At 43.9% G+C, this 20,909-nt stretch overlaps 1 long non-coding RNA gene across 1 annotated transcript in view; it reads left to right on the forward strand.

Moving 5' to 3' along the window:
• LOC109282119 (uncharacterized) overlaps window positions 1-20,625 on the forward strand; it is a 31,978-nt gene extending 11,353 nt beyond the window's left edge. Inside the window, exons 4-5 of the long non-coding RNA XR_002088991.2 lie at window positions 17,005-17,164; window positions 19,336-20,625. This is a non-coding gene — a long non-coding RNA (uncharacterized LOC109282119). The remainder of the gene's footprint in view (window positions 1-17,004; window positions 17,165-19,335) is intronic.
• Window positions 20,626-20,909: the final 284 nt, after the last annotated feature.

Consider the following 20,909-nt stretch of genomic DNA (forward strand, 5'->3'; position numbering starts at 1 on the left):
ACAGAAGGAAATTGGTGAGGTTTTATTCACCAAGGCGCCCCCGGGGGTTACAAGAAATAATGGCCACAAGCTAGCAGAGAGCAGATTTAGACTAGACATTAGGAAGAACTTCTTCACAGTTAGAGTGGCCAGGGTCTGGAATGGGCTCCCAAGGGAGGTGGTGCTCTCCCCTACTCTGGGGGTCTTCAAGAGGAGGTTAGATGGGCATCTAGCTGGGGTCATCTAAACCCAGCACTCTTTCCTGCCTATGCAGGGGGTCGGACTCAATGATCTATTGAGGTCCCTTCCGACCCTAACATCTATGAATCTATAAACTGGTGTAAAATGCTAGAGGCTGCACATGTTAATGCCCTGATGCCAAGAGGCGCTATACACAGCTCCGTACCATCCCTACACCATGTTCCATGCCTCACAGACGGCATCCAGATTATTGCTACACCTCTAGCTTAAGGCTGGGCCAATCTTGGTCCTATGCTGAGTCTGTTGCACTCTGTCCTTCACTGGGCCACATGCATACCACCCCTCTCTCACTGGGGCCTCTTTCACTCTGCCCACTCTCACTGGGCCTCTTTCGTACTGCCCATCACTAGGCCACTCTGTACCTGTCCTGAACCCCTGAACAGCCCCTCTCAGGCCATTGGGCTTGCCTACTCCCACGCAGCCCTTTGGGTGGCCCGAGCTTCCCTACTCTATATGGCTCTGGCCTTGCCTGACACAGGGCTGACTCTGTCCCTACCCCCTCGCTGGGCAACTTCACACATTCACATACTTGTGCGCATTGACCTGTGTGCTGTCCTTCAGGCCACCTCTAACTCAACACACCCCCTGGTGCAGCCCTTCAGATCACCCATACAACTTTACACTGTACCCACTTATGCATAGTCCTTCAGGCTGCAACGGCGCACCCTACTCTATGCGGGCCACCACAAACTTCTACGGTCTTACTGGGGCCACTCTATATATCTGCCCTCTTTGCTGGGACCTCCAGGGTCTTACACCCCATGGGGCTCAGGTGTCCATAGACATGCCTGGCCTCTGTGCCTGTCCCTAGTATGGGTGACACACCAGGATGAGGGGGATGGGGTTATAAGGTGCCCCTACCCACCTTTCACTGGGAAGGCACCTGGCCTGGCATTTCTGGGGAACTACCCCACCATAGGTAGTCCCACCAGACCATCCTTCCCCAGCAAGGTGCAGTTTCAAGTCATACCCAGGACCAGGAGCCTCCTGCCATCCGCATAGTTCCTGCCATTACCTCCAAGGATGATCCAAGCAGCAGCTCAGCCGGGTGTTGCTCTTTCGGCTGCTAGCAGATGACTGCTGCCTCGGTCCTGTGGGCCTAGATCTAAAATGGAAGCTGCTCAGTCCTGTCCTCCTATCCTAGGGCTCTCCTGCAGTCATGTGACTGCCTCATTAGGGTTAGCTCACATCTGCAGGCTGCCCTGCTGCCTGCTCTCAAGCCTTAAAGTGGCAGGCACCAAAGGTGATCTGCCACAGTCTGGTCCAGCTGAATCTGCTGCAACTGTTTTGTCTATCCACTTGATCCCACACCAATTTACCACCTGTTCTTTCAGGGGTAAATCAAGGAGGCTTATGTTCCATTACTGTAGGATAGGAACAGCCAGACTAAACAATTACAATGGACAAGCTGATGTACTCACTAGCTGTAAGGTCTTCTCCCTGCTTCATGCTTTATAGCAATATGATCATTCATTTGTTCACTCACTCAATGGTTTATTTGCAGAAGCTGTTCATTCTCACGGTTCCCATTCTCTAGCTACTTGAGCAACACTTGCCCCTACCAGACTTGGTTTGTATGTGTTTAAAAGCATTCCAATGCCCAATTAAATTAAAAAATCCATGATCAACAGACATGGTATGATTATCTAGTCATTATCCTTAATTAAATCATAATTTCCTGAGTGATTCTTATTTGTCCTTAATTAATGCTTCTACTATATATCTGCCCCCTCACTGTGGAAGTCAAGCTGTGGTTTCCTTCCTGGTGCATGCGTAGATCTCTTCATAAATCTAAGTTTAGCTTCTCTCCAGCCAATTAACTGTTAGAATCATAGACAAGTAGGGCTGGAAGGGACTTCAGGACCTAGTCATCTAGTCCAACCCACTGCTCAAGGCAGCATCATCCCTAAGCCAACCCAGTCAAGTGTTTGTCTAACCTACTCTTAAGAACTTCTAAGAATGAAGATTCCACTGCCTCTTTAGGTTCTTCTCACTTTGGAGATTTTAGTAATCTTGACGAGATGGGAGTTTTTATGGTGGCTGATTCACCTGCACAGGGTTCAGCTGATTGCCAAACTTGGGAAGGAATACACTGTTAGGACCTTGAGAGGAGTTTTATCTTCCCCAGGAACGTGAATGAGGGTCATTATTGAATTCGGATGGGGTTTACTTTACTCAGTTTTTTGCAATTGTCAGGCTTCAGTACCAATGGAACGATGTCCTATGTTCCCTTGCTTAACAAGCTGCTGTATTTTTTAGTTAATTGCTTGATGATCTGAGACATATCCCATCTGGCCCTGATGTTTTGTCAGCCCTGTGACACTACATTTTTTTATGACTACTTTTGGCATGTTCTCAACTTCTGACAATATTTTTGCTTTCTTCCCTAGAAAATGAAGGCCTGTTTTTGGCATGTTCCAAATCCTTTTTTATAAACACTAGGCAAAGGCTCTTTTGAAAAATCACAGTGTGCTTATGCTATGCCTATTATGATTTACCCTTCTGAAGCACTGTCTTCTTAAAAATGTCATGTTCTCTTGTGTAACTGAAGTACCGCCTAAATTTCAAGGAAGTATTCATGCACCCCTTCTCTGCTTCTCCTTTCAATCACAGAATTTCTTTGTTTTTCATTTTCTCTCTCATCTGACCTTCTGGTTTTCTGCGGTATCTCTTACAGGACTTTTATCCCAAATTACCAACTACCACTGGAGAAGTTAGAGAGAGAGCTGTGATTGCCAGGCTCGTTGTAGTTATAGTCCCTTTTGAGATTTCAGTACTAGCATCACATACTTGATCCTTGATCCTTCCAAAATTGATGTATCAAAAGAAAAAAAAATCATAGTAATGAGGCTGACAGAACTCATCCTATTTAGTTTACCAAATAGAAGGTAAATTGTGTCATCGCTGGGCGCATCTACACATTCATTAATGTGCCATAGTTATGGCACATTAAGTTTAGTACTTGTATAATCAAATACTCAATTAACGTGCAGTAACTGGCATTACTGCGCAGTAGAGCTGGCAAATGTCTTTTTAGTGATGCTACTGTGCTGTAGTCTAATAATACTGCACAGTAGCCTATTAGTACTGTTTGTGCTGTGATGTGCTACTGCTCAGTGTTATTAGACTACTGCGCAGTTATCATCTTGTGTAGATGAGCCCTCTGGGTAGGCATTTACATATGGAAAAGAAATGAGATAGTGAGGTGAGGTAATCTTAATCTTCAAATTTGAGTGATGTGGGGGGCATCCTGAATTTGTAGCCGTTAAAGAATATGTTATAGGTCACAGAGTACTATTGGAGTACAATTTTTATCATCATTACATGGGGGCAAGAGTAAACTGTTACCTTGTTTTCAATCAAATAACATCATTTTAAAATCAGGGAACTTTTAGTAAGCTTTCTCAATATTTCAACAATAGCTTTCAGCATGTCAACATCTTAATATGATCATAACCTATCTGTTCTGCTGCAGGCTTTTTCCATTCTATGAGTGTGCAACATTTTGAAGCAGGAGTTAGAGACTAAGTTTCCCTACATTTCAGTAGGGTTGGTGAGGGAGGTGGCAACGATGACTATGAAGTCTGAACTTCCCAACCCACCGAAAGAGTTAACTGCTGAGATAAAATCATTGTGTCATAGTTTCATAGTTGTTAGGGGCTGGAAGGAACCTTACAAATCATCGGGTCCACACCCCCTGCACTTGGGCAGGAAATAATTGTTAGCTTTTCGGGGAGCCACTGCTATACAACATTAGGTCATTTATTTGATCTCTCCACTGAAACGTCTAATAAACTGGTTTCAAGCTGTGCTTTCCAAGTATAGTTTTATGAATGTTACACTTGGCCCATGCCATTGCCTGCTTCTTTGTGCCAAGTTCTGCTATCAAATCTGGCTCTAGAGATTTCTCACGGAAGAAATAATTGTTCAGAAAGGGTCAGCCATATTCCATTATTTCCCTGCTGCTGCAGCTCTTTTCATATTCCATTTCTTTTTTACTAGAGCCTGTCAATATTTTATTTTCTCCCATGAAAAGGTTGAATTTTTATGAAGGGAAAAAAGTGGGTTTTTTTGTTTCTTTACAAAAACCTGAATGTTTTTATTGACAGAGCAACTATTTTTTTTTAAATAATTTTAAATGAAATACTGTATTTCAACAGAAAAACTTCCTTGTCACAGGTATTTCAAGTGAAGCTCTTTCTTACAACAGAGAAAAGCTTCTTCAGTATTTGAGATGATCTTGGCTTAATTATAGTTCTTGCAAGTACATATCCTAATGGTAGAAGTTGATAATATTCCCTCAGAAAGATCCATTTTTACATTAGGGAAGAATAAAGGGGTTTTTTAATGTCTTTTACTGCTGCATACCCAACACTTCATCCAATCTGCAAACAGTTGTAACAGAATAATTGACTATAGAGATGGACAAGACCTATTATGTCACATGTAGTCAATCCCTCTGGGCTGTCAGAACTATTCCCTCCAGCAAGGGGTTTCTGTTCATTGACAGTTCTGTGCGGGGAAAAAAAAGTTTTGGGTTACTTGAACTGATTTTTTTTTTAATGTTGGCAACCTGAAAAATTAAAAAAACGTTTATTTTTGAGTTATTTCTTATCCTTTTATATTTCTATATGAAAGTAAAGTAAATTACAAAGTGAAACTCTTTGGAATAGAAAAATCAAAACAGTTAATTTTAAAGACAAATCAAGCAGATACAGTGAACTTCTCAGAATTGTTTTTTTAAGTTTTGTCCTCCAACTGAAGCAATATACCAAAATCAGCACAAATGGAAACCATATTTTAGTGTCCTTTCTCAAGACACTTTGTGCCTGGAAGCTTGTCTAACATCTCTTCCAACTATACAGTTGGTCCAACAAAAGATATCACAAGAAAATCCTTGCTGCTCATATATTTCTGGACTATCCCAGCTACAGCAACACTCCAACCCTAATAACTCTTGAACTAGAAATAATAGAGCCATGCTAGCAACTTCAGAAGCAAGCACACATGGAGTGGATCCAGTGGGTCCAGTCTCAGAATGGCAATATCACAGCACCACAGTACCTTACACTGCATGGTCATGCCCTTAACACTAGCCCTTCATCATGTCTTTCATCAGGTTTTATTATTACTGATTTATGTAGTGACTAGCGGAAGGATCCATTCTTCACCCAGGTTGTTACTTTTGTAGTTGTAGTGTTTGTTTATTTTCAAAGAACTTAGTACAATACATTTAGATAAAAAATATTGTGTATTTTTAGAGAACATAGTACAACATATTTAACATGTAATATATAATGTAGAGTGACATTGCAAATGATATCCAAATGAATGATCTTTATTGTAGAACTTCTTTGTAAACAATGTTTGCAGTGTTTCCCATTGCCGCCAATATATACAACCCTCTTCGACTACTAACTCTGGAGCAAGCCACATAGTCCATGTGAAAAGCAACGCTCCATTAAATAGTCACTGGAAGCCCCAAATAGGGTCAAGTGAAAAATAACCTACCTATAATTTTCTTTAGGTGGTATTCAGTGATTTTGGAAGGTTTAGAGTAGATAGGTCCAGCCATTCTCAAGTTATAAGCGAATGTACATACAGACATACACACACTTCATTTTATATATAGAGATAGATATATGTGGTGCACTGGGAATGTTACAGACAAGTGTAACATTAAGAACCTTGATGTACACAGTTTACAATTTAAACAGTATACAAATGGGAAATAGGAGACAACGAACAAGTAACATGAACGGATAGTGAAGAATGAGGTATTCAGTCCAGATCTGTCTATGCTGATCATTACAGTCAATCTTTCCTCTGCATGGCTGGATGGTGCCTACCATACCTACCATGGTGCCAGATCAGGACCACCAATGGGATCTGGCCTGAGGACAGACAGGGTGCTGCCCATCTGGCCCATGAAGGAAAAGATTGAGCACCACTTGTGCAGACCAGTCCTTTAAGAAATCCACTTTGCCTAGTGCAAATGAGCATTGGATACATCTTAGTGCTGCGTTCAAGCAATAAGTAGCACACTGTGAAAGAATGTGGTGACAAGAGAACTACAAGTTACGATATGGACAGGAATGGGCAGCTCATATGGCTCAGGTGTGAGGAGATAAACCTTAAAATGAACTTTATTTATCCATGTTAACCTACTCCAAATTAGATTTTGGAAAGAGTTCAAAGTTGAATCAGGGCTGAAGCCTGGGTTTGATTATACCAAAGTTACATAATTTTGCCCAACCATGTGAGGACTGATAGTATCGGAGGCAAAGATTATTGGGCAGGGTTGAAGGGAAATAGTATTGACAGTCTCTCTCTCTCTCTCTCTCCCTCTCTCTTTGTTTCTCTCTCTCTCTCTCTCTCTCTCTCTCTCTTTCTCTCTGTTCATGTCTCTTAGCAACACCTGGAACAAAGGTGCAGAACAAAGGGATGTGTACGATTGCTCATCATGAGAAAAGAAAGAGTGAGAGAGAGTAGAGAGAGAGGAAAGGAAGAGTCAACCTACACAGGAACTCTTAACTTATCACAAAGTCCAAGCGGAAAAGTCTGAAGCAAATTACAAAAGATGTTTGGTTTAATCCATGAGGACTGATCAATGGATTACTCATTTTATTAGCTACTGGAAGCATTTTAGGAAAAGAATCGGAAGATTTCTTGAAGAAATAGATTCATAGAGTCGAAACGGGCCTCAGTGGGCCATCTAGTCCGACCCCCTGCCTCGGCAGGCAAGAAAAGAGTCACCAACCCTGGGGTCATGTGATCCTAGCTAGGTGCCTGTCCAGTCTCCTCTTGAAGACCCCCAAGGATGGGGTGAGCACCACCTCCCTTGGGAGCCTATTCCAGATTCTGGCAACCCTGACCGTGAAGAACTTTTTCCTAATGTCCAGTCTAAACCTTCTCTCCAGTAGCTTACGGCCATTGTTCCTTGTCATTCCAGGGGGTGCCATGGTGAACAGATCGTCGCCCACTTCATGTTGCTCTCCCCTTATGAATTTGTACAGTGCCACAAGGTCCCCTCTCAGCCATCTCTTGGAGAGGCTGAAGACGTTAAGGTCCTTTAGCTTTTCCCCCCTGGACCTTCCCTGAAGGCCTCTAATCAGGCGAGTTGCCCTTCTTTGGACCCTCTCCAGGTTGTCCATATCCCACTTGAACTGCGGCGTCCAGTACTCCAGCTGTAGTCTGACCAGTGCCACTTAGAGGGGGAGAATCACTTCCCTGGTCCTGTTTGTGAAGCACCTACGGATGCATGGCAAGGTGTGATTGGCTCTGCCAGCTGCTTCATCACATTGGCGACTCATGTTCATCTGGGAGTCAACAGTGACTCCAAGATCTTTTTCTGCCTCAGTGAAGCTGAGAAAGTCACCCCCCCAGCCTGTAGGTATGATGGCAGTTCTTCCTCCCTAGATGCAGCACCTTGCACTTGTCCTTATTGAATTGCATCCTGTTGCTCTCTGCCCACTTCCCCAGCCTGTCTAGGTCGGCCTGGATCTGGTTCCTCCTCTCCAGGGTGTTAGCTGCACCCTATAATTTTGTGTCGTCCGCAAATTTGGACAGGGTACTTCCTACCTCTCACTGATGAAGATGTTGAACAGCGCTGGCCCCAGAACTGAGCCCTGAGGGACTGCACTGCCCACATCTTTCCAGGTTGACACCGACCATCCACTACCACCCTCTGAGTGTGACCCTTGAGCCAATTTGCTACCCAGTCTACCATGTAATCATCCAAGGCAAATCCCCTGAGTTTATTTATCAGGATGGTATGGGAAATATATGTGTGCAACTGATTTGGTTCCCACCTAGTGGAAATATTCCTTTCTTTTCCTATTAAAGATTCCTACTGAGACTTTGCACAAAGGTAATGATCATTAGTAAATAGCTGAGCCATCTCATATCACCTGCTCTGTTTATCTGGGCCCCAAAGCATGAAGCCTGGTTCAGCTGAGATCATGCACCCTGTATTTTAGTTAGCCTGGGCTTTTTGTTTTGACAATTTTTTTTTAAGTGAAGTAATGAGATTTTAGATTGGGGGCGGGCAATCATTTGGGCTGGAGGGCCACTTAGGCAGTTCTGGTGAGTTGTTGCAGGTCAGGTCAGCACGCCCACCCTTGAGCCACAACAGCTAAACAACACAAAACTCCCTAAGTGGCTCTATCCTGTGCTTGACTGGGCAGATGGGATGAGGCTGTGAGCAGGAAGGGAGTGGCATCTGGGAGGAGGATGGGTGGGCAGGCCTGGGGCCAGGGTTCGAATTGGGATTGTGGGGCTGTGACAGTGTGGGGCTGGGGCACAGCTTTAATCTGCTTCCTGTATGCCCCTGTGAAAAGTGTCAGTTCCATGGGCAGGGGCATACAGGGAGCAGATCGCAGCTTTGCTCCAGGCCCTGGTCCCACACTGTCACTGCCCAGAAATCCCAGGGTCCCATGGCCCAGGACCCATGTGGGCAGGGCAAGCTCAGCCGGGAGGATGGGATGGGGCCGCAGGTGGGTGGGGAACATCATCTGAGAGCAGGATGGGCAGGGCTGGGATTGCATGATGGTGACAGTGCAGGACTGGGGGTCGAGGGCCAGGGCCCAGGGAAGAGCCGCAATCTACTCCCCGTGCATCCCTGCCCACAGAACTGGTGTCCGTTGCAGGGACATGTGGGCAGCGGATCATAGCTCTGCCCTGGGTCCTGGTCCTGCTCTGTCACTACCCTGCAATCCTGATCCCAGCCCTGGCTCTACCTGCCCACCCCACTCCTGGATGCTGGTACCTTGCCCGCGAGAATCTTGGGCCAGTCTCCCTGGTGAGCCCACCCACCCACTCTGCCTGATGCCCCTGGCAGTGGGTGCTGGGCAGACAGGCTGGGGTGCCTGGGCAGCAGGGCTGGGTCCGGGGGTAGCAATGACACTGGCAGCGGCAGCTGGAAGGAGCTGCTGCCGCCAGGGCTGTCAGGAAGCAAGTCTGGCCACCATACTGCCCTAGCCCCACTGCATGCCCAGGGGCAGTGGGCCAGCTGCACATACCATGGCCAGATACAGCTGCACATACCACGGATCCAGCTTATAGGCCATATTTTGCCCCACTCCTGTTTTAGATTACCAGTCATTGTGATGCAAGCTCCTCCCCTCTGCTTACGCATCAAATGGGTACCTTATGGTTCAACAGCAGGGGGAGCGTCCATCACACTTTGCCTGGCCAGTGTGAGGTAGTCCTGGACAAAAGATTGCTTCTAGGAGTGAGAGGGGATTTTTGTCCTACTGGCTATTCAGTCGATGGCCTCTCTGGTCAGGTTCATTCCTGTGGCTGCTGAGTGGCAGCTGAGTCCTGATCCCAATTTCTTATTGATTTGTTGTGTAACCATTTGAACTTTGTGTGGTTCAGTTTCAGTGGCACTCAGTGTAATAGCTAAGAGATCCTTAAAAGCACTCTGTCACCTTTCTGCTTTTTTGGTGCTTAAATCACTATGTTGGTGTCACTGGTAGAGTAGAACCCAGATTCTTTGCAGGGTTTGTTTCCTTTCCCTTGTATGCAAAAATGAGGACTTGTGAACTAGCTGGGAATTTATAGGACTGCAGGAAACAGCTGTGTGGGGCTCCAGCTCTTTACTGTGGTTTTTATTTTGAAAGGCACAGATTCTCCAATTAGCTGTACAGGATGCATACAGAGGGATGTGCCACAGTGGCCTCACATTAGCATATTTCCAAGTTTGGGGTAGCAAGCAAGAGTGAACAGATGGGGACTGCTTGGAAATACCCCAGCTAGGGTGTGCTCCTACTGTGGTATAGGCAACTGCCCACTCATCCATTGTGAAGGGACCTCTTACCTAGGCGCATGACTAGGAGCTGCAATCCACCCACCCCACCCTTGAGGGGGAGCGGAAAACCCGCCAAAGTGAACTCCCTCTGCTCCCATTCCCCCCTCCCATTCTGAAAACAGGGATAGACTGGAAGCTCAGCAGACACAAGTTACAAAAGACACTACATTTTGTGACATCTTTAGCTGATACCCCATGCAGTGAGGGGTCAGGTTTTCACCCAACCAGCCATTTTTGAAGTTGTTTGTAGCTGTGCACTTGTTTGGTCAGATCTATAAACTGCTTTCTGTGGGCAGATCAGGCAGAAATGGTCACTTCTGTCTGCACCCTACGTGCTTAGCCTTGCTATGAAGTTATGACTTTTGTGATGTCAACACATTTGATAGAAAATGGACTGAGTAGGTCACATGCAGTAGGTCATTTTCAGTCCCCACTAAGCTGTATCATCTCTTTTCTTAGAAACCCTAATGTAGTACAATATGCTAACATGTAAACTGTGTTTTTCCTCTTCACCTGGAATGACCCATTTATTTACACAGTACAGCATTCTCCAATATAAATGGAAAAAAAACCCTCTGAAAAAGATGAAAGATGCAAGTTAAAATGTTCTGCTTAACCTCTTTCCTCCTACTGGAATAAATCAAGTTTTTTTTTCTTCTGGAAATGTGCCATTTACTTCTTTATATCTGGTAAGGCATTGTGTTAAGCCATTATGAAACATCACGAATGATGATGGCACAGAAGCTGTATTACTGTAGCTTCTGAAGAGGTTCTTTTTCATAGCTGCAAGGCTGACAATGAATTAAAGTGCCTTCAGGATAGAAGAGTTATTTCTCCCATACAAAAGTGTTATTTCTCCCGTGCTTTCATAGCTTTTTCTTTCTTCCAGTGCCACATTAAGGTATAAAATAAAAAAGTATTCATGGCATCTTTTAAAATATCCCTCACCTCAGGGTCTGACTCTCATTAAGAGCAATAGGTGAAGCAAACCCAGCACCTTGAAGCTGAACTCCTTTGGAATGTCAAAGATGCAGGTTTCAGGCTGTGTCCAAAGCCAAATGAGACCAAATCTTTCATTTATCACTCAAGAAGATTGGCATTGCCACACTCAAACATTAGTTTTGATTTAGAGATGAATCCTAAATTTGCCTACATTTAAACAAGATTTAGAGCTAAGTGATTCCTTGGACCACCACATCTCTTATTTAACAATGCTGATGGCCTGCCTAAAGATGTATGTACACCCCCATATACCCCCAAGGAAGGGGGCTGGACTAAGTAATGCACTTGGGATACCCTAGGGCAGGTGTTCCCAACATTTATGTGTCCAAGGGCACATTTGAATTTAAAAGAAAAAGCGGCAGGCGCCAATATGAATATTAAAGTTTAGAACTGAGAATCCTGGATATGTGCATGCGCATAGTTTTGTTTTCGGAGGGAGTAGTAAGTGCCACTCCGTCACTGCATCAGTCAGACTGACTTGGTCTCATTTTGGCAGATATTGTGTACAGCCTGAGTTCAATCAGCAGTGACAACATTTTTTGTTGGAATAATGATCGTGATTTTACTGATTGTGAAAATGCGCGCAGGCACCTGAATAAACCTCAGAGGGCGCCATGGCACCCGTGGGCACCGTGTTGGGAACTGCTGCTTTAGGGAAACATTCTGTTCTAGCAGAGTCAAGGGGTCTTAGCAAGTCTTTCTCATCTCTGCTTCTAAGGAACACATTCTCCATTGGTCAGCTTGGGTGCCCTGTGTCAAGCATATCAGAGGCAAAGGTGTTGAGAGTAGTTATAAAGGAATGCCACCAAAGTGATAGTTTAAAGTTTGCTGTGTGCAGACAGGAGCATGTGGGCAGGGCCTGCTCAGCAGTTTCCCCACCAGGACACCCTCAGGACATGGTGCAGATATTGTATACTCTTTTGCCCACAACATTTAATACAGGATGAAATTTGGGCTGTAGAAATCAGAAGCAAAAAGACCTTTATTATTTGGTGTTCTAACATATCCTGTTCCTGATGGATGGAAGATTGTCCCAGGGACACTTAGATTTAAATGCTTCAAGAGATGAGACTTCCAGCTGAGGAAACCAGGCCAGGACAAATTCAAGATAATTTTTACTTTGTGCAGTTGATGATCTATACTGTACAGTACTATACCTGAGAAACTGGAAGTGGCAGGAGAATTGCTGAGACTACTAGAACCCTGGGGAATAATAGAAGTAGTTAAGGAAGATAAATATACTGCAAAAAAACTAAATTATTCCTTTGCATCAATCTTCACAAGAAAGGAGACTTGGGGAATAGCAATTCTTTTCAGGCAGCAAAGGTGAGTTACTATCAGAGGCTGCGAGGTGTCTAGAGAAGACCAAACTGATAAATGAAAGAGCAGCAGTTCACCAGAACCAAATAGTAGTCAGGCAAGAGGTCTGAAAGTACTTAAGAGTGAAGTGCCTGAGCTGCCAACAAAATATGCAGTATCTCATTAAAACCTGATATTGTACTGAAAAAAGCCGATGTGCTACTTCTCCACAGAGGTGCAAAGGATCCTGAGAATTACACACCAGCCAGGCTTACTTTAATAACAGATAAAATGGTTGAAAAGCTGATTAAAATAGAATGATAAAACACCTAGTTGTAAAGATATGATAGGGAAAACATTAGCAAAGCCTTCTAAAAAAGGACATTGCACCTCTCTTAATGCTATTAATTGGAACAGCTCCACATTCCGTCTGCAGAGAACTTGGCTCTCTAGCCCTGATAGTTTAAAGAAAATCTTGTAAATTAAGAATCAGATTTGAAACGAGCCTCACTGTTGCCCAGTGAGGCTGGCACTTGTCTGGGAGTCCTGGTCTCTGTTCCCAATGCCATTTATGCATTTTACATTCAGTAGTTATTGGGTAAAATGTATAAGCAGCAGGGGACAGAACCTAGGTATGCCATCCTCATTGAGTAGTTAGTATTCTAATTCCTAAATTATTGGGCAAAAAGTGGCAGATAATCCTAATTCTCCTGCTTCCCCCTCCTCCTCTTTTGTGTGACTTAGGCATAGGCTCAGGTGAAGGCTTGTTACAAAAATAGATGCTATAATGCAAGGGTGTCAAACTTACAGGGCTGGAGGAGAAGTGTGGGGCCAATCTGTGGGCTGAATTAGACCCACAGTCTGGCCCCATGCACCTGAGCCAGCATACTGGACCTATCCATCATGGGCAGCTAATGCAGTGTACACCCTCGTTTGCATTTAGAGATCCCTAAAAGCTACTCAGGTGACATTTAGAGGCCTTAGAGTTGGAATGGTAGATGAGGCAATGTCCTTATTTTGATCCCTATTTGGAACACAGCTGCACTCTGCAACCTGAAGTCCATGCCACTGAGCTACTTCACACAGCAGAGAATCTGGTCCATAAATTCAACCCACAGTTTCCCTGTTTCCAGAAATGCACCCCAAGTTGGACTTCCTGGGCGCACATGTCTGCAAATGGAACTGGGAATTCCCTGGGTACATAGGATTGGGTCCGTGAAACCCTGGGAGTGCCTGCCTAGGGCAGCTGCAGAACACGGGCAGCTCCAGGCTGCCAATGCTTTTTTTGCCTTAAAGCAAACAGACATCCAGTGCAAAATAGCAGCACAAATTCATAGCATCAATGTTGCAGCCATAAATTTGGGGCATTTGTAGCATGACAAGGTGTGTGGATATCTATTTGCTTGGTCTTTGTGCCATTATTGAAATGTTTATGATGGCACAAAGGCTACAGCTGTTCCCACCCTTAGAGACTAATTGGTTCATACAGGCATAAGCTTCCATAGGTAACAATCTACTTCATCAGGTGCTATGAATGTAGCCCATGCCTATGCACCCCCCCACAAACCCTCCACAGACACCCACACCATCCCCCACATCCCACATACCCACACACCCACAAACATATACCCACCCACATGCTCCCACAATATTGTTTGAATTCACTATCCGGCAAAGGATGGGTAAACTAACCAGCAGGGCTGAAGTGCTAGACTTCAGAAAGGCTAACTTCAGTGTGCTCAGGAGATTAGTTAGTGAGGTGTTAAAACTCAAGATCATTGGTAAAATGGGGGTCCAGGAAGGGTGGTCAGTCCTCAAGGGAGCGATCCCACAGGCACAGAAGGAGACAATCCCATTGCACATTAAAGGGGGCAAGAAGCCCTCTTGCCTGAACAGGGAAGTCCAGGAAAACCTAAGGGCAAAGAAAGAGGTATACAGGCTGGGGAAACAGGGGGTAGCTACCAAGGAGTAGTATACCTCCCTGGCTCGTGTTTGCAGGGAATCAGTTAGGAAAGGCAAAGCAGGGTTAGAATTTAGGCTGGTGACAAAATTAAGGATAACAAAAAGTCCTTCTTCAAGTATATAGGGAGCAAAATGAAGGCGCAGGGTAGCATAGGACCCCTACAGGACAAACTAGGGCAATTGGTGACAGACAGTGGGGACAAAGCTGAGCTCTTCAATGAGTTCTTTGCATCTGTATTCCTAGACACAAACCAAGACAAATCTCCCAATTGGATCATAGATAGACACAGGAGGGACACCAGCACACCCACTGTTAGCGCAGACTTAGTGAAGGGGCACTTGGAGTGGCTGAATGTGTTCAAATCAGCAGACCCAGAAGAACTTCATCCAAGAGTGCTGAAGGAATTGGCCAGTGTCATAGCAGAGCCACTGGCATGGCTGTTTGAGCACTCATGGTGCTCTGGTCAGGTCCCAGAAGACTGGAAAGGGCCAATGTGGTCCCTATTTTCAAGAAGGGGAGGAGGGAAGAACTGGGAAACTATAGGCCAGTTAGTCTCACCTCTATCCTTGGGAAAACTCTGGAAAAATCATTAAAGATCACATTTGTGAGAGCCCAGAAGGGGAAATAATGCTGAAAGGAAATCAGCATGGATTCAGTGAAAAGGGATCTTGGAGTCATAGTTGACTCCAAGATGAACATGAGTTGTCAATGTGACAAAGTGATCAACAAGGCTAACTGCACTTTATCATGCATTAGCAGATGCATCACAGACAGGTCCAGGGAGTTGATGCTTCTCCTCTATGCGGCACTGGTCAGGCCACAGTTGGAGTACTGGGTCCAGTTTTGGGCACCGCAATTCAAGAGGGATGCGGGGAATCTTGAGAGGGTTCAGAGAAGGGCCACTCATATGGCCAGAGGCCTGCAGGGAAGGTCCTATGAGGAGAGACTGAGGGACCTAGATCTCTTCAGCCTTTGCAAGAGAAGGCTGAGAGGTGATCTTATGGCCTCCTATAAATTCATCAAGGGAGGGCAGCAGGGAATAGGAGATGCTCTATATACTAAGGCATCCCCTGGAGTAACTAGGAACAGTGGCCACAACGTGACGGACAGCAGATTTAGTTTGGACATTAGAAAGAGCTTCTCCACAGTAAGGGTTGCCAGAATCTGGAATGGGCTCCCAAGGGAGGTGGTGCTCTCCTTTACCTTGGGGGTCTTCAAGAGGAGACTGGACAAGCACCTAGCTGGGGTCATCTGACCCCAGCACTCTTTCCTGCTCAGAACAGGGGGTCAGACTCGATGACATGCTGAGGTCCCTTCCAACCCTAACATCTATGAATCTATGAGTATACATGAGTAAGACTTCATTTTAAGCTATTATACAATCACCTCTTTGTACACTACACAAATACATGTAAATCAAGATAAAAATAGTTTTTGAAATAAAATTAATGAATATTGTAGTACGTTTGATTTTTAGAATATAATTTGGTATTTTTCTGGTTCTGAGATGGCAAATCCCCTTGCTGAAAGGAATTCTTCTGGGGGCAAGGGGAGGGACTTCTGGTGGCAAAGCTCAGGGGCTAGGGGGTGGCACTTTCCGTCCCAAGATGGTGACCGGGGGATGGGGCACCTGTCAAGGGGCAAGGCTACCCTTGCTGCCCTTGATGTCTTGCCAAAACTCGGTAAGCAGCCCTCCATCTGAAATAATTGTCCACCCCTGGGTTAATGTGTTCTGCCACAGGCTCCTGTGTTTCTGGAATTGAAGAACCTTATCTGCCTATGTCCTTAGACCAACACAGCTACAACCTACACCCTTTAACACACACAAGTGATACGAGTTTTGCTTTCAACAGTTTGAGGTGCACTTTCACTAAAACCCCTGCACCTATCTCCTTGAAACGTGGCAGACTTCATGCCATCAGAAGGGACTACCTTCCCCACTGTTTTCATCCAAATTGGCAAACAAATGACAGTTATAGGTATTTTAGTGATTCTCCATTACAGTCTATGGCTGAATCTTTGAATCAGTGCTAAGTCTCCGAATCCAATTTGGGCAAGTCAAATTGGAACAGTGACTCAAATCACCAAACCTAATCACTTTCCCTGCAAATCGGCTGAATTCGAATCTGAATCGAATATTTGCTGCTTGGCACAGGCTAATGGATATGGTGGTGTGAAATAGTTGGACAATGAATGTAGTAGTAAGAAATATGACCAATCCTTTGCCTGTCAAGTACGATCTCCTCTTATACGTCAGTGCTTCTCTTATATATCAGTGCAGCATTTTTGTAACTGGGCTGTCAGTCCTGGCTTGTTGCTGACATCATCTTCTCCTCTAAAAAGACATTTTGAAATAGTTTTTCTTTCTTTAAGTGGCCAATACAAAAATTTAAATTTCTCCCTCTTTCCAATTCAACAACAGTGCTTTTGACCCTTTAAAACACAGACACTTCAGTGATGTTTAATCTACATGGCAGTTCCAGGCTAACACCCACAGAATGGGTAGGAATTTGCTCAAACACAGTACATCCATCTTACATTAAAAGGACCAAGATGAGACCCATCTGCTTTTTTAAACACTGTTTGGCTCAGTCCCCAAAACCCGGAACATTACAGGAAAGATATGGCTTGTGATTATCTGTGAAATTTCATTACATTAACTCCGTTTTTTTTCTTTTTAACTTCACAGCAATGTCATGCCTCAGACCATTCCTGAAATGTACAGCTCAGCAGGTGGATGCACGTATGGGGCATTTATGACAATAACATTCACAAGGATGGAAAAACTACAATTGTGGACTTCAAGCACCATATGTTCTCCCTTCACACCTGCACATGGAAAGAAGCAGGTTAGTTGCTTACATAACCATGCCCCACTCATGAGCACCCTAGGGAGTGTCATCTCTGTGAAGCTGAAAGAGGTTCTGCTAGAGGAGGCTGCTCCAGAATTCACCCCCATGGGCCCATGGAGGGGAAAAAACAACTAAACACAGGTGGTCATCAAGTGTCTGCGTCTATATGCAAATCTCAGACAATGTAAGGGTTAATGATGGGGTCCTGTGCTTCTTCTGGAGGAGAGATTCATTATCCCCATGGAACAATGAGTGGGAAGTTCCAAGAGATGTTACTCACGGATTTCCTCTCCACGGTACAGATTGTTTTTACTCTTAATCCGGGCAGGGAGGAGGGCTTCTTGCAGCAAGATGGCAAGTTTGTTCTTTGTAATATATTTGGAAAGCTGTCATTTCGTCAGTAAATGTGTGCAGGAGGAGATGGCAGGCAAACTGCATATGTTATGAAGATGAGCCGGAGACCTGCAGTTCAGACAAAAGTAAACGTGTCGAACTGCTTTTGAACAAGCTAGCAATGTTTTGCCTGGAGCGTGCACACAGGAGGTCAGGAGGTTTTGATCCTGCTAAGAATGAGTTTCTTGCAGAGGCAGAACTAGCCAGTACAGTATCTTGGTCTATGGTGGCACATGGTGCAGGAGCAGTGACCAGGGTTCATTACTGCAGGGAGAGATGTCACCTCCTTTTCTGCCACCAACATGTGTGTCAAGTTGCCATTTTAAACACGAAGTTTTGGCAACAAAACAAGAGGTGACATCTCCCTTCTTCTCCCATCCAGCAGACCTCTGGCTGCTGCTCTTGTGCCATGCAGTGCAGCTGCAGTTCTGCCCTCCCTGCTGCCAGAGCTGGAACTGCTGTAGGAAGGTGCAGGGTGCAGAGCAGGGGGAGAGACAGGAGGATGAGGCACCCCATTTTAGGCACCACCTGGGCTTCATGCCTTTCTCACCCACCCATTGTTACATTACTGGCTTCTTCTGTTCTCCTTTCATATGGAAGCAAGAATCTCATAACCTCATCAGGACTGAAAGGGGAGTGGGTATAACTCTCTGGGCAAAGGAAACTTAGGATAAAGGCTGAATAAAAAAGCTGATCAACTGTTTTACATCAAATCATTTGTATGAAAAATGACTGACGGACAAAACTTTTTTGTGAAATGTTCATTTTGGTCAGTAGTTTTTGTTTTTGACACAAACTGTAATAATGTTTGTGTCAAAAATAATAAAAGTGTTTCATCTTAGGGAAAAAAATCAGTTGGGTTTTTTTTAATTGAATTTTTTTTAGAGAAAACTTAAAGATTTTATTAAAAACAGCTTCCAAAAAACTGAAAAAATTCAATATACAGTTTGGGGTTTCCATGATCAATTTAGGGAAAAAAATAATTTTTACAAAATCATAAAAATAATTGGATTTTTGGTGAACTCTGCTGAGCAGTCTTGAGGGAAGTACCTTGCATTCAGGCTAAGAAGACCTGAGCTGAACTGAGAGTAGTTTACTTTATTTGTTAACAAACCAAACCTATGTTGACAAAACTTTATACCACAGCCTTGTACACTGTAGCAATGCACATCAGTTAAATGCATATACATGAATGCATACAAGGCAGCGCTCCGGCTCAAGCAAATGCCACCAGTTTTGAAGCCATATTTGTACAGTACCAGCTCCATTGGGCAGGATGCATCATAAGAATGCCTGAAATGTGGCTCCCAAAACATGTCATAGAATCATAGAAAGATAGGGTTGGAAGGAGCTCATCTAGTCCAACCCCTACTCAAAGCAGGACCATCCCCAACTAGATCATCCCAGCCAAAGTTTTGTCTAGCAGGGTTTTGGAAAGGATGGAGCATCCACCACCTCTCTGGGTAACCTGTTCCAGTGTATTACTACCCTCCTAGTGAGAAAATTCTTCCTAATATCTAACCTAAACTTTCCTTGCTGCAACTTGAGACCATTGCTCCTAGTTCTGTCATCTGCCACCACTGAGAACAGTCTAGCTCTATTCTCTTTGTAACCATCCTTCAGGTCATTGAAGGCTGTTATTAAATCTCCCCTCAGTCTTCTCTTCTCTAGACTAAATAAGCACAGTTCCCCCAGTCTTTCCTCATAAGTCATGTCTCCCAGTTCCCTCACCATTTTTGTTGCCGTCCAATGGACTCTCTCTAATTTGTCCACAGGTCCTATAGTTCCAGTTTACCGATGGTCACTGCTCTAGAGCTGGGCAAAAGAAGAGATTCAAGGTGATATTAACATCAACATGTAGATTTTGGATTGGCCTCCTCAGTCATCTATGGATTTATTGATGATTTTCATATTTACTGGAAGACTGGGATTGCCATGTTGAGGAACTGCCAGTGGCGATGGCATGCTTGAAATTCCATCTCTGTTAAAGCCTCTGGGACCTTGGCCATTGATTTTAATAAATTTAGGAGTTCACTGATAGTCTTTATTACAGAGTGTGAATTAGGTAGCTCTGAGGCACAGAGGTACTACAGCTCTTCAGTGAAAAGGTTGTAAGAATTGTTTCCCATATGGAAAAACAAGTGTCTTTTTCTCTAATTTCATTCTTGGAAATGACTGAATCATTTTAGCTGAACCTTTCCAAAATAATTCAGTCTTAGGCAATCATCCATCATGGAACATTTCAGCCCATATGTTTAAAGTTTGGCAAATAATAAGGAACTGAAAATAAGTCTTACAATAGGAAATGCCAGGCAGTTTTAACTACAGGCAACCCCTACCTGCTCTACCTATAATATTCCTGTACATAAGTGAATGTAAATAGGCATTTGTTCTTTATATCTGGTGTTCCCTGAATCACATGCTTGCATGGAGGTGGAAACTATTTCAATTTTGAAGCTTTTGCAGTTCCTTAATTGGTGAAACAGATTTTGGTTCTCTCAGTTAGTTCATTCTGGTCTCTGGAACAGCCAGCTCTTAGGAATATGAATGTAAATATACATGGTTGGAATGACAGAAGAAATAGACACTTTTGCTTGACAACAGCCCAAGACAAATCTCTAGATCCTGATATATAATCACCACACTAACTACTAGACCAAACTCCCTTTCCTCTCAATGCCTAAATTAAACATAATTGGTTCTTTCACATGGAACCAGTGAGCAGATACTGCCATGAGAACCCTTTTTTTTTCTAGGATACACTCTAGAGCCAATACCAATCCTTACTTATAATAATAAAAGCTTCACTTTCTTATATGAAAGTTTATTAACCTATTAACTTTATGGAGGAAAGAGTTATATCCAGTTTGTATTTTGTTTAACTTTCCCCTTTAGATGCAAGACCCATTTGTTTAACTCTGTCTTATTTAGTAAAGCATCATGTTTTCACACAACTCGCCGTTTCTTCTTCAGACTTAGTTGTTTGCCCCCTGTAAAATACTTTTGTTTAATCATCACCTACTTGCAAACAGTAATGATGATATAGTTATCTGTATTATGCCAAAATAAAAATGTCTTTAAAAAATGACTATATGAAGATTTGAACTAACAATCTTCAGTCAGCAGCTTTGATTGCACAGAACTTTTTGCATAGAAAAGCCAAGAATTTTTAAATATCATAAATTTAAAATAAGGATTTTACCCAAGCACAAACCAGGAAAAATGAACATTATTTCCTTATTAGTGACAACAAAATTCTATTGGCACTAGTGGATACATCACATGCATCACTATTGGAGTCCAGTTACTGACATATCGGCCCAAATCCAATTCCAGTTTTAGCTGCATA

This window comes from Alligator mississippiensis, chromosome 1 (assembly GCF_030867095.1).
Source record: "Alligator mississippiensis isolate rAllMis1 chromosome 1, rAllMis1, whole genome shotgun sequence".
Classification (NCBI taxonomy): domain Eukaryota; kingdom Metazoa; phylum Chordata; order Crocodylia; family Alligatoridae; genus Alligator; species Alligator mississippiensis.